General features: G+C 44.0%; 1 protein-coding gene across 2 annotated transcripts in view; it reads right to left on the reverse strand.

Annotated features, from left to right (window-relative positions):
• lrrc7 (leucine rich repeat containing 7) overlaps positions 1 to 10,483 on the reverse strand; it is a 60,654-nt gene extending 50,171 nt beyond the window's left edge. Inside the window, exon 1 of one of the 2 annotated variants that reach the window (XM_041070606.2) lies at positions 10,233 to 10,483. The gene's annotated coding sequence lies outside the window, so the exon portion shown is untranslated. Of the gene's footprint in view, positions 1 to 69; positions 89 to 10,232 lie in introns of those variants that run through there. The other variant, XM_055507798.1, reaches the window with a different exon arrangement.
• Positions 10,484 to 10,514: the final 31 nt, after the last annotated feature.

Below are 10,514 nucleotides of genomic sequence, written 5' to 3' on the forward strand. Positions count from 1 at the left end.
AAAACAAATCGGACTTCGTTTCTGACATTAATTCCTGCACGAGACAGAAACAAGCCAGTGAGTGTTTACTGTCTGTCTGGACGCTCCCTCAGCGCCGTCTGTTTGTCCTGCCTTTCCCCGTTCACCTTCCGCGTGCTCGCTCCCTGCCGTCCATCCTGGCAAACAGAGCAGGAGCGAAGGGTGAATTAATAAAGGAGTGAAAGTGGAGCACAACTCCCTGAGGTCCGCTTTTTCTGGGACGCTCACACAGAGAAAGAAAGAGAGACCCGCACGCGCAGGCAAGAAATGACAACACAGAATCGACACGAGGACCCAGACTCAAACGGCACAGACGCAGCCGCGAATGTGCAAAGAGCCACGTGTGTGTTCATTCCTCAATCCGTACGTCCATTCAAACAGAGCCCACGCCTCAGGGTGGGAGGGGCAGAGGGGTGAGGGGGGGGAGAAGAGCCACGCGTGGAGGGATGCATGAAGTGTCGCCCAAGGCAGCGAGAGCCACAAAGGCCTCAAACTGCATGCGATTCCCCCCGTGCTCTCCTCAATCCTCCCTCAGCACTGTATTTACTTCCCTCCTCTCGGCCCCTTTTCTCCCCTTGCTCTCCTTGGTTCACTCAGCTGCATGAATGGTTTGTTTGACTAAAAATAGATCTACACTGTACAGTTTTGCGGTACAGTGCATAAAGGGAGCCGGTACCATCAGCAGAACCAGTGATACGCTCATCTGGTCATGTATCTGAATCTGTTTCATTACACACATTCACCAAATGTGAGTCATGTTTGTGGCTAAAGCTTTGCTCTACAGGTTAGTGAAGGGCCGTATTGTTTATTAATGGACTACACCAATAAAGCCTGTTAATAATTAAGCCTTCCTTAGCCAGGAGGAAAAAATAAACATCCCTCAGGAGTTTTATTGTAATTCAGAAATGTTGTAGCGGGCACAGCCAAGCACTCAGGATCACGCCAGCAACTCCTCAGCTCCTCAGATCTGCTGCCGGAGCGCGCTCCCTCCCTCTAATCCGCCTGTTTTTCCCTTCTCTGTCACCTCCTCTTCATCTCTCCTTCCCTGTAATCTGCTGACCAAACAAATACAGACGAAGCGGATGAAAGGACTGAAAAAGCAAACTAATGTTTGATTAAATGTTTATGACATGCCTACAAAAGCTGCAAAAGTTAATTAACATGTCATCTGTTTTTGAACCGCGTGTTACCAGGAAACGGCAGTTTGTCCTTTCATAAACTGCTGTGAAATGTTGTGACACATGGCAAAGAAGATAGGAGAAAACACACCGCTCTAATTAAACAGATGCTTTATGATGTATTAATCTCTTTTTTTCTTCCTTATAAACTAAAGCCATGTACAGTAAAAGGATAATATTTGTTTTATCTAATTATGAGATATACAACCCTGTTCATTGTCAGTGTTCCCTCTAACAACATATTTGTATTTTAGATAATAGACAGATAAAAAACAATTCTGAAAATAAAAGTTTTTTTAATGTTTGGGAAATGGGAACATGTACCACACGCCCCAGTCCTGTTTCATTCCATCCTCTGCAATACCCATAAACCCCACAGGGGGCGCTGCAGACATGAGAGGCTTGTGCTTTTAAATTGCAAAAGTTCAGGGGGGCGAAAAGGAAGGAAGTGCCACCTGAGCTGGTGCATTTGATCAGCAGGCCCTGTCAAAATGTGTCTCCATCTCATACATTTACAACAGCAGACGGCTCTGGACTGTAGGAAGGCCAGCCATGCACACACACTCTGTGTACATGAAGACAAGCTGTCGTAGCATGTGCAGAATTAGGCCTGGCATGGCCCTGCTTAAATATCCACTGACTTGAAAAAATGTCTGGATGGCAGCATATGTCTCCCTAAAATCCCCATGTCCGCCTCCGCATCAACGATTCTGTCATGCACAGTCGCATGCGATGGGCACATATGCAGCCGCATACCCTCTTTCCAAAACAGCGTGGAAGCTCTTATACCTACATGAAAAAATGAAGGAAGCCCGTGAAAACACTGAGACAACTGTGAATAAGTGAGAGAGGTTGAAAGTTCAAATTTATTCCAATCCCACTTCTGAAAAATTAATTAGTTAGATTCATTTTTTGTTTTTAAGTAAAAAGTCTAAAAGGAAACACCCGAGCGTTGATTTGAAAATATTAGGGTTCCTGAACTGAAATGCAAGTGATAAAATAATGAATAACCATCAAGGCATGAAGGTTTCATTTGCCTCGACTCCGCGTGGTGGCAGAAAGTGGAACAAAAACTATGTGGAGGTAATTGTGACTGAAGCTTATAGAAAAAACACAAACTGATTTGAGATAAACGTAGACATTATGACTTTAGATGATATCTGTGACGACCTTTTTACTTCTGTCCGTCTCGTACACGGAGGAGTTCAAACTCATTTTTACAGACTATAAAGCAAAGAGATCACTGAGGACAAATAATGTGAAGCAAAACATTTAGGAAGAAAGTGAAAACAGAGGAAACAGAAGCAGAAAGGAGGAGAAAGAAAGGCAGCCTCTTGCAGAAGCCCAGGGGGTATCCTGCTATCCCACAATGCATTGCTCTAACCTACTTTGTTATTTCTGTTTCTGTCTTTGCCTCTGCAGCGCTCTGAGTGGGCTACCTACGCCATGCACATCGCATCGAGCGGCTTGTATGCATGCATTCTTGTACTTCAGACCTTCTGGGGAACAAATTAAAGGGAATGCAGTGTGATGAGCAGTGTGTGTCTGAACGTTTTCTGCGAGGATTCGATCAGAGAACTGGCCTGTTCTAAATCAAGTAAAGGAAAGAGGCCTTACTTAGTAATAGTTATATAGTACAGTATATGTGTATAAATTATATATATATATATATATATATATATATATATATATATATATATATATATATATATATATATATATATATATATATATATATGTACATTAAGGGTGAAAGACATTACACCTGAAGCCTCCCTCCACAGTTAAGAGCCTAGTCATGATCCAAACACATCAAGCATGTTTCTCTATATGCAATATTATAAATGTAGGTTGTGCAACTGGCTCTTTTTCTGAACCTATGAGTACAGTGTGTTTGAGAACTCTGCAACCTGAGTGGGCAGCCTGATGAGTCGTTTAGCAGCAATCTGTTACCGTGGAAACTAATGAGAGAAGCACAGACGACAGGAGTGTGAACCATATATTTCTCTTAAGGTTCAATTTACCAGCAGTTCCGTTGTATTAACACCAGTGACTTCAGGGCGTGGCTGATTAGTAACTGAATGATTTCCAGGAATGCTATAATAAAATTACTGTAAATCAGGTGTAAACGTGGGGGTTGATCAAAACACTAAAGTCACCCAGTGCAATACAGACAGCCTGAACAGTGACTTATGAACTGTGAGCTTTGAATAGGAGCCATTTAACTTCATCAGTTCAAGCCCACTGTTTACGCAGATCCTGAACTGCACTTAAAGACAGACTGAAGTCAGATGTGAAATTCGTGAATCCATGCAGTTCTATGAGGTTGCATCATTGCTCAAAGGCAGATCAGTCCGTGCGCCTACTGTTTCTGTACTTTCAGTCCGTTGCTCATTTAGGCTTTAACATTCAGTTCACTTACAAACCGGCTTATGCACCGCACACAACTTAAAATGCTCAGTCGTGTGTGGTAAATTATAAATTCACGTGTTCTAACTTGCATCTGTTTGATCTCTCAGCATAAACCCAACGAAAGCTGGACGGCACCGTATCAGGGTCCACGTGTGAAAGCTCTGTGTTCTGATTTTAGCCAAACTGGCAGAAACGTGTTCCTCCTGATGCACTATGGCGCTCGGCTTCATTTGCACAAGTGTAGACAGTTCAGGGTGGACGAAGGCATCGATGCCATTGATGGGCCTTCATGATCCACTGGTCCAACTGGTCTGAGTCCAACTGAGCACCTATAGGCCAGTGTGTAGGGACACGTCTGATGCCAGTAGGCGCCACCTCTCAGTGTCCGGGAACTGACTAAGTGAGAGGACGAGGACAGCACTCACCAGGCCTGTGCCGAGCAGTCAGCAGTCATACCAACTGACTCACATCATGAAGACCGGTGAGGTCCATGTGCCTGTAAGATCCGTGTGCCGAGTGCTTTAATATTAGCAAGCAGCTCATTTTACACTGCTTTAATTTTTAGAGTCTACTAAAAAACCTGCGCACTGTTCAGCAAGAGAAATCATCAAAACTACGAGAAAGGGATGCTGTATGTTTGGATGCACAAACACCCACAGTGAAACCATTCATTCAGGATTCAGGAGCCCATGTTGCCACCTTGTGGCCTGAGTCTGATCACCTCCACAGGTACGAGAGCTCCGTCCACCTCATTACCACCTCCAAAAACGAAAGCGCATTAATGGCTTAGTTGCAGAGGAGCGTTATATTTACTGGCTTGACTGGCAGCACACCCCATTTAATTGACTAATGGTTGGGAAGGCTTTCAGATGACTCACACTCGCTCGAGCAGCGGCACACACTGCTCTGTTAACACAGAGCGAGGCCGTACAAAGTGACAGAGAGGAGACAAAATGAAGACGCCGCGCGCTCCAGTCGCTTCCACTAACCCGCTGCCGTCGACAACTTCGGAGTCCAGAGGGCCTCGGCGAGAGCCCACTCTCCTGGATCTTTATGCGTGCGTGCCTGTCTATTGGCATCCTGTGTGCGTGTGGGCGGACAGTGAAGCTGAGTTGTCATATTGGGCAGAACATATCTGCATATTCATAACCGGGCATCCATGCATGCAGGTCTGCACAGACAGGCAGGTGAACATAGATGTGCACAATCCACAGCGACAGGAGAACAATTTAAAAGAATGATGATGTTATTGGGCCGAGGGGGACAGAAGACGGGAAGGACCGCGGGAGAGACGCGGCAGACAAAGGGAGTAAAGATTAAGGAAAGACAATGGCAGATAAATGTGAGAGGGGAAGAGAATGAGTGGTAGGCAGGAGACTGTGTGGGTTGGTTTCTTCTCTTGCGGGTGCTATGGTAACCCACAGAGCTGAAGAGGAGAGAGAGGAGGAGAGATTCATGGAAAGGACAGAGGATTTGAGGCAGGAAAAAGGAGATGACGGAGATGAGGAAGCGCAACTAAAATAAAGAATTATGCTTTTAATGAACTGAGACTAAAACAGACACAAACTAATACCAAACAACACAACAAGGACCACCAGGAGCCCCTACTATTCTAATGAGCTTAAAATACTACGAGTTCATCAAAATAAACACACGAGCTGACAACCACACTAGCACTGAATTTATGATGGACACCTTTAATAACAAATGACCGATGTTTCCCATTTACAGCATGATATCCACAGGCATCAGTCATTTGCAGTCAGTTCGTGCTGTCTCTAAACTCTAGTGATTATAAGTGGGTTTGTGTTTTTAGTTGGCAGATGATAGATGCAGAGGCACATGTCAGGTGGATTTCCACCCCTGCAGTTACATTTTTAGATCTTCAGTGAAGTGTTTTGATGGCTTGTCCTGATCTAAAGTGTATTGATTCTTAGCAGCCAGTGCTTGATTGTCTCCCCTGTCAGCTGAAGGAACGGCCATTAACAGATCACAATCGCAGGCAGAGAGGGAAGAATATTAACTGAGTCCCAGTTCTTTATCATTTCTTTTTATTAATGAACCAGTTATAAGGTCAGCGTGTTATGGTAAAGACCGAAGGTAAGGGGTCTTTAATGGAGGCCTTTAGACCGGAGCAAAGAATTTTGTTCAGGGACAGTTTTGTTTTTGAGGTATTTGGTGATGAAGAAGCTGGGAGACTGTAAACATCATTATTTGTGTTCCAGAGAATTTAAATATGTAGACCCCAGACAGCAATTCAGCAAAATAATCACAAGAGAATAATAAAAGTAACCTTCTCTAAACCCTCTAAACACTGGTGCATTCTGCAGTTTTGCCTATTTGTGTGCGTTTTAGTCTTCACTTAGCACATCTTTGTCAAGGTTTTACATCTACCTTGTTATCAGCATTATTTTACATTTGTGGTACTTCTTTAACCCTTTTAGAACAACCTGAACAGGATCCCGAGTCAGATTTAGTTCATGTCATCGTTTAGTCCTAATTGTATGCACCAGAATAAAAGATATTTAGGATTGCGTATGTTTACTTCTTCTTGTGGCAGATGGAGCACCAGGGGGGTCGTACCACCCCTGGGCACCCCTCAGGTCCACACATGATAAGACCGCCACCCCACTGTTACTTTAATATCAAAGAACCAAGATACAAAAATCTGTCTGTAAACATTTGCAAAACACAAAACAGGTAATGCTGCAACAATAAAAAATCCTGTTTCGCTGCTTATTCAGAGCAGACCAACAAAAAAAGAAGGAGCCTGAGGGATGACTGCGAGCCAGATGATTGCATACCTATTTGCATTCTCTGTTGTATGGGTGTATTCTGGTTATTAAAAGCTGTGGGACAGTCACAGACATTTATTGTCCCTTGTTGCTGATCTCGAATTAACATAATTACATGTTCAGTAATGGAAACAGTTCAGAGCATTTGAGTGAGTCAGTCTAAAACACTGCTATTGTGTTATGTATTGATGCTGTTTTCTTGATTAATGACACATGGATTAATTATTGTTTACTGCTGTTATTAATATGTCACAAAAACCTGTGAAAACCTGGAGCTTTGTTTCTCTTATCTGTTCATCTTGTTCTTTTGCCTCCTTTGTCTCCTGCTTTCATTCCAGTCATTGCACATTTCTCACCATTTCATAATCCTGCTAAGAATGATGCAACCATACAGTAACTATACAGGCAGACAAGCAAACACGCAAACACTCACAATTTTATTTACACAAACCTAATTCACAAAAAGCTGATCTTTCTAACAGCTTGTGTGTTTTTAAGGTTTCATTCTTTAGTTTCCTCTTTGATTGATCAAGTTGCATTTTGAATCCTATTTAAAAGTCAGTGTGTCCCAGTTATCAGTGGAGTCTACTTGTTGTCATGTCTCTCACTACAGTACTGCAAAAAATCATTATTTCTAAATTTATTTATTTATTTATTGACATAATTCTTAGAGAGTAGTCAAAAATTTAACAGTAATGATAAACTCCACAAATGCTCATTTTGACTAGATTATTACTGTGATGTCTAACCTTCAGGTCTTTGTTAATTTGGTGTCAAATATTATTTAAATTAGTTATAATCAAACATCAAAAGTGAACCCAAACGAAGCTCCCTGAGTTAAGCAGCCTAAATACAGGAATGTGCTTCAGACTCTACGCAGGTCACTGTGTCACCATTAAAACTCTTCAGCAATGGATCTGCACAAGCTCTTTAAGAACATCCAGTAAGCAAATGTTGCCAGGCAACAGATACAGCTGCAGCCTCGGTGCATGGTCTCGGATGATATCGCTTAGCAACTAGATTTGTTTGCGGGATGTTAAAACTGAAAATCAGAGAGTTGCATGAGAGCGATCCAGCGAGCCACAGGGGTGTCATCATGGCCAGATTGCCTCTCAGAGAAAGGCTGCGTAACCTTGAAAGCAGCCAGGATAATCACCTGGATAGGACTTTATGCTGCACACACACGGCAGCGCGAGCTTTCATACCACATGTGCAGTAATGGGCCTAGTGCGTCATAGATTCCAGTGTTGGTTTATTTTTTCATTATTAGGTTTGTGATAGATTTTCTGTGTCTGTTGTTAACATTGTACAGCTGCAGTGCTGAATTCCTACTGTTTGCATGGATTTAACAACAGCTGCACCACTGAGGTGACTCACTGGATTCTGCAGGTTTAATGATCTAAAACATACACAACACAGCGTATCGTGACAGTCCGTCAGACTTTTTATGCACAAGTAGAAGCTTTGGCTTTAACATACTATTTGTTTCTACGTTGATGAAAACCTAGTGTTGAGTAATGAAGCTGTATTTTACAGTGGGATTGTTTTAAAGTTTTGGGAGTTGGGAAAATTCTTGACATTAGATCTGAACTACACAGAGATGTATATGTAGATGTACTAAGACAGAGAGAGCAAATAATGTGCTACCACTGCTGAATGCAAAACTAAAGGAGGGATTCTCATCTAAAACGTGACCTCTGAGGGGACTCATAACCCTCTCACATGAGTGCATGTCATAAGCTATATTCCATCATCATAGCAAATCAATTGACAATTGATGTGAAATGCGTCCCTCTTAATTCACATCAGATAATAAATCTTCACAGGTGTGTGAGCATTTTCAACTGCATTTCTGTTTAAATTTAAATCTGAAGACGATTAAGTTACCTATAATTCCTAAACAAATCCCAGGTTATGATTTATTATTATAGGTGTGAAATATATATGGAATAGAACGTGTTATTTTAATATAGATGCACAGTTGCACCTCTTGCCGACACTTCCACACTCTCATTACTTCAACTTTGCCAAACTACGAATGATTTGAGCCAAACCTGTACCAGAGGAGATTTGAGCTTCATCAGGGAGCAGGCTGTAATCACAGGATGGGGATGGTGCTATTCTTGGCCAGGAGCGTCTCAGCTCTGGGGCATCCCAGCGAATCTGTGGGCTAAGGTGAGTCTCGCAGCCCCTTTCTCTCTCTGTCATCATCCCGGCCGCTGCCCTTCATACGCTCTAACAAAGCAGAAATGGACCCCGAGGCTTTCTACCTGCAGAGGGTTGTGAAGATGTGATGTTCCTCCTACACAAGCAGGCAGACAGGCAGCAGCTCTAGAGACAAACACCCCCAAATGTAGCTAACGCTCTGGAACATCTCTTGCTTAACTCTCTCTGATAGCAAGCAGGCAGCCTGCAGCCTCCATCGCGCTGCTGAGCTGATAGATTGGAATCTGCAGTGAGGCTCTGGAGCCGTTGTAGCCTCACAGATAACAGAATTGTTTCACGAGCTTTATCGTGGTGAGTTTACATGCACTAATAGAGGCAGCATTGTGGTGGAGCTGAGAACCTGTTGGGCTGCCATGTTGCTGAGTTCTCTCCTAGTTGACAAGATGGAGCAGAGTTATATCAGTGGAGTGAGCCAGTCAACGGGAGGGTTGAGATAAAAATGTCTCAATGAAAACAATATGTCTGCTCACATCCAATGAATGCAAGGATAATCAAAGATATTCTTTTATTAATTTTCTCAACTGAGATGTTATGCATGGAGTCTGTATTGCACTGATGCGTGTGGGATTTGTTGGGTTTAGTTGTGTAAGGTTTTAAAACTGAATTGCATTAATTTGAATGGAATTATAATAAAAGATAGAGTTTATCGGCTACAGAGCACCTCAAGTATGAATTATTGGTAAATCTCCGTCCTCTGTGGTCCAATCAACGCCAATCTCACAAAACCCAGCAAGATTAAAAAAGAGCTACGAGAGGAAACAAAAATCCTCGAGCCAATGAACATTTTCACACCTCCTCTAAATCAGCTAGAGGTGTTTGAGATGTCTGCAGGAGGTCAGGCAGAGAACGCTTGCAGAGGAAGCAGCCGCGCAGAAAACAAACCCCCCACAGCACAGAGCTGAGTCCTGAGGGCACGAGCTCCAGCTGTCGCCTGACACCACTGGAGGTTTCAGGGAATCCTGGTGACGCTCACAGAGCTGGAGCACACGCCGATCACTTAACCTGCGTCTCATCGCCCCGAGTTTTAAAGCACAGCGTATTAAAAGAGCACTTCCAGCTGCCCACTTGTTAACTCCACAGCTGTGAAGTCCTGCAATCCTGAGACTGAGACCAGGAGGCTGCGCAGAAATGCACACGATCAGACTCCTGCACAAAAACCCCTGAAGTTCAGACCCCAGAATCACACATGAAACAGGCTTCAGGTCTTTCTAGGTTACATCACACTTCTTTTCTGGACCAGTGGGGCAGCTTGATGGTGCACAGCCCTGATACAGGAGTAGCGACGGAGCCGTATGTATTTAATCCTTCTCCTCCTATGCAGATACAGTGGACGAGCCAAGAAAAGCCAGGCTCAGCTGTAACTGTAGCCCTGAAATGACTGATCCAGCTCAAATGCTCGGCAACATTTTGATCATTCTGGCCGCTCCAGTGCACAGACAGGCAGCTCTTGAGTCAGCTAAAGCCTTCGCATAACTGATACTGTCAAACTGGCATCGGGGGTGATGTGCAGTAAAACCAAACTCACTCACGAGCCCTCAGTTATTCAGACGAGGCGACTGGTAAAGACAAGACAGACTGAAAAGTAGTGTGGGGCTTCTCTTACCAACAGAATCCTCCTTCAGGAACCCTTTCCCGTCCTTTCAGCTGGCTTCCCTCATCTTTCCGAGATGATGCGAGGGAAGGACTTTAGATGATTAGCATTCCTCTTGCTCTCTGTTTTCTCCCCGTCGCGCCCTGCTCCTCCAGATTTCTCCACAGTCTCCGAGGGGAAGCGGGAGCATCAGTGAAACGCCGCCGCGCGCCCCGCTGCAGGAGGCTGCACGTCAATCACACAGGTAACCTAGGGAACCGCTGGGCCCGCCTCCCCCCGCAGCCGCCGCTGATT

Source organism: Betta splendens, chromosome 4 (assembly GCF_900634795.4).
Source record: "Betta splendens chromosome 4, fBetSpl5.4, whole genome shotgun sequence".
NCBI lineage: Eukaryota > Metazoa > Chordata > Actinopteri > Anabantiformes > Osphronemidae > Betta > Betta splendens.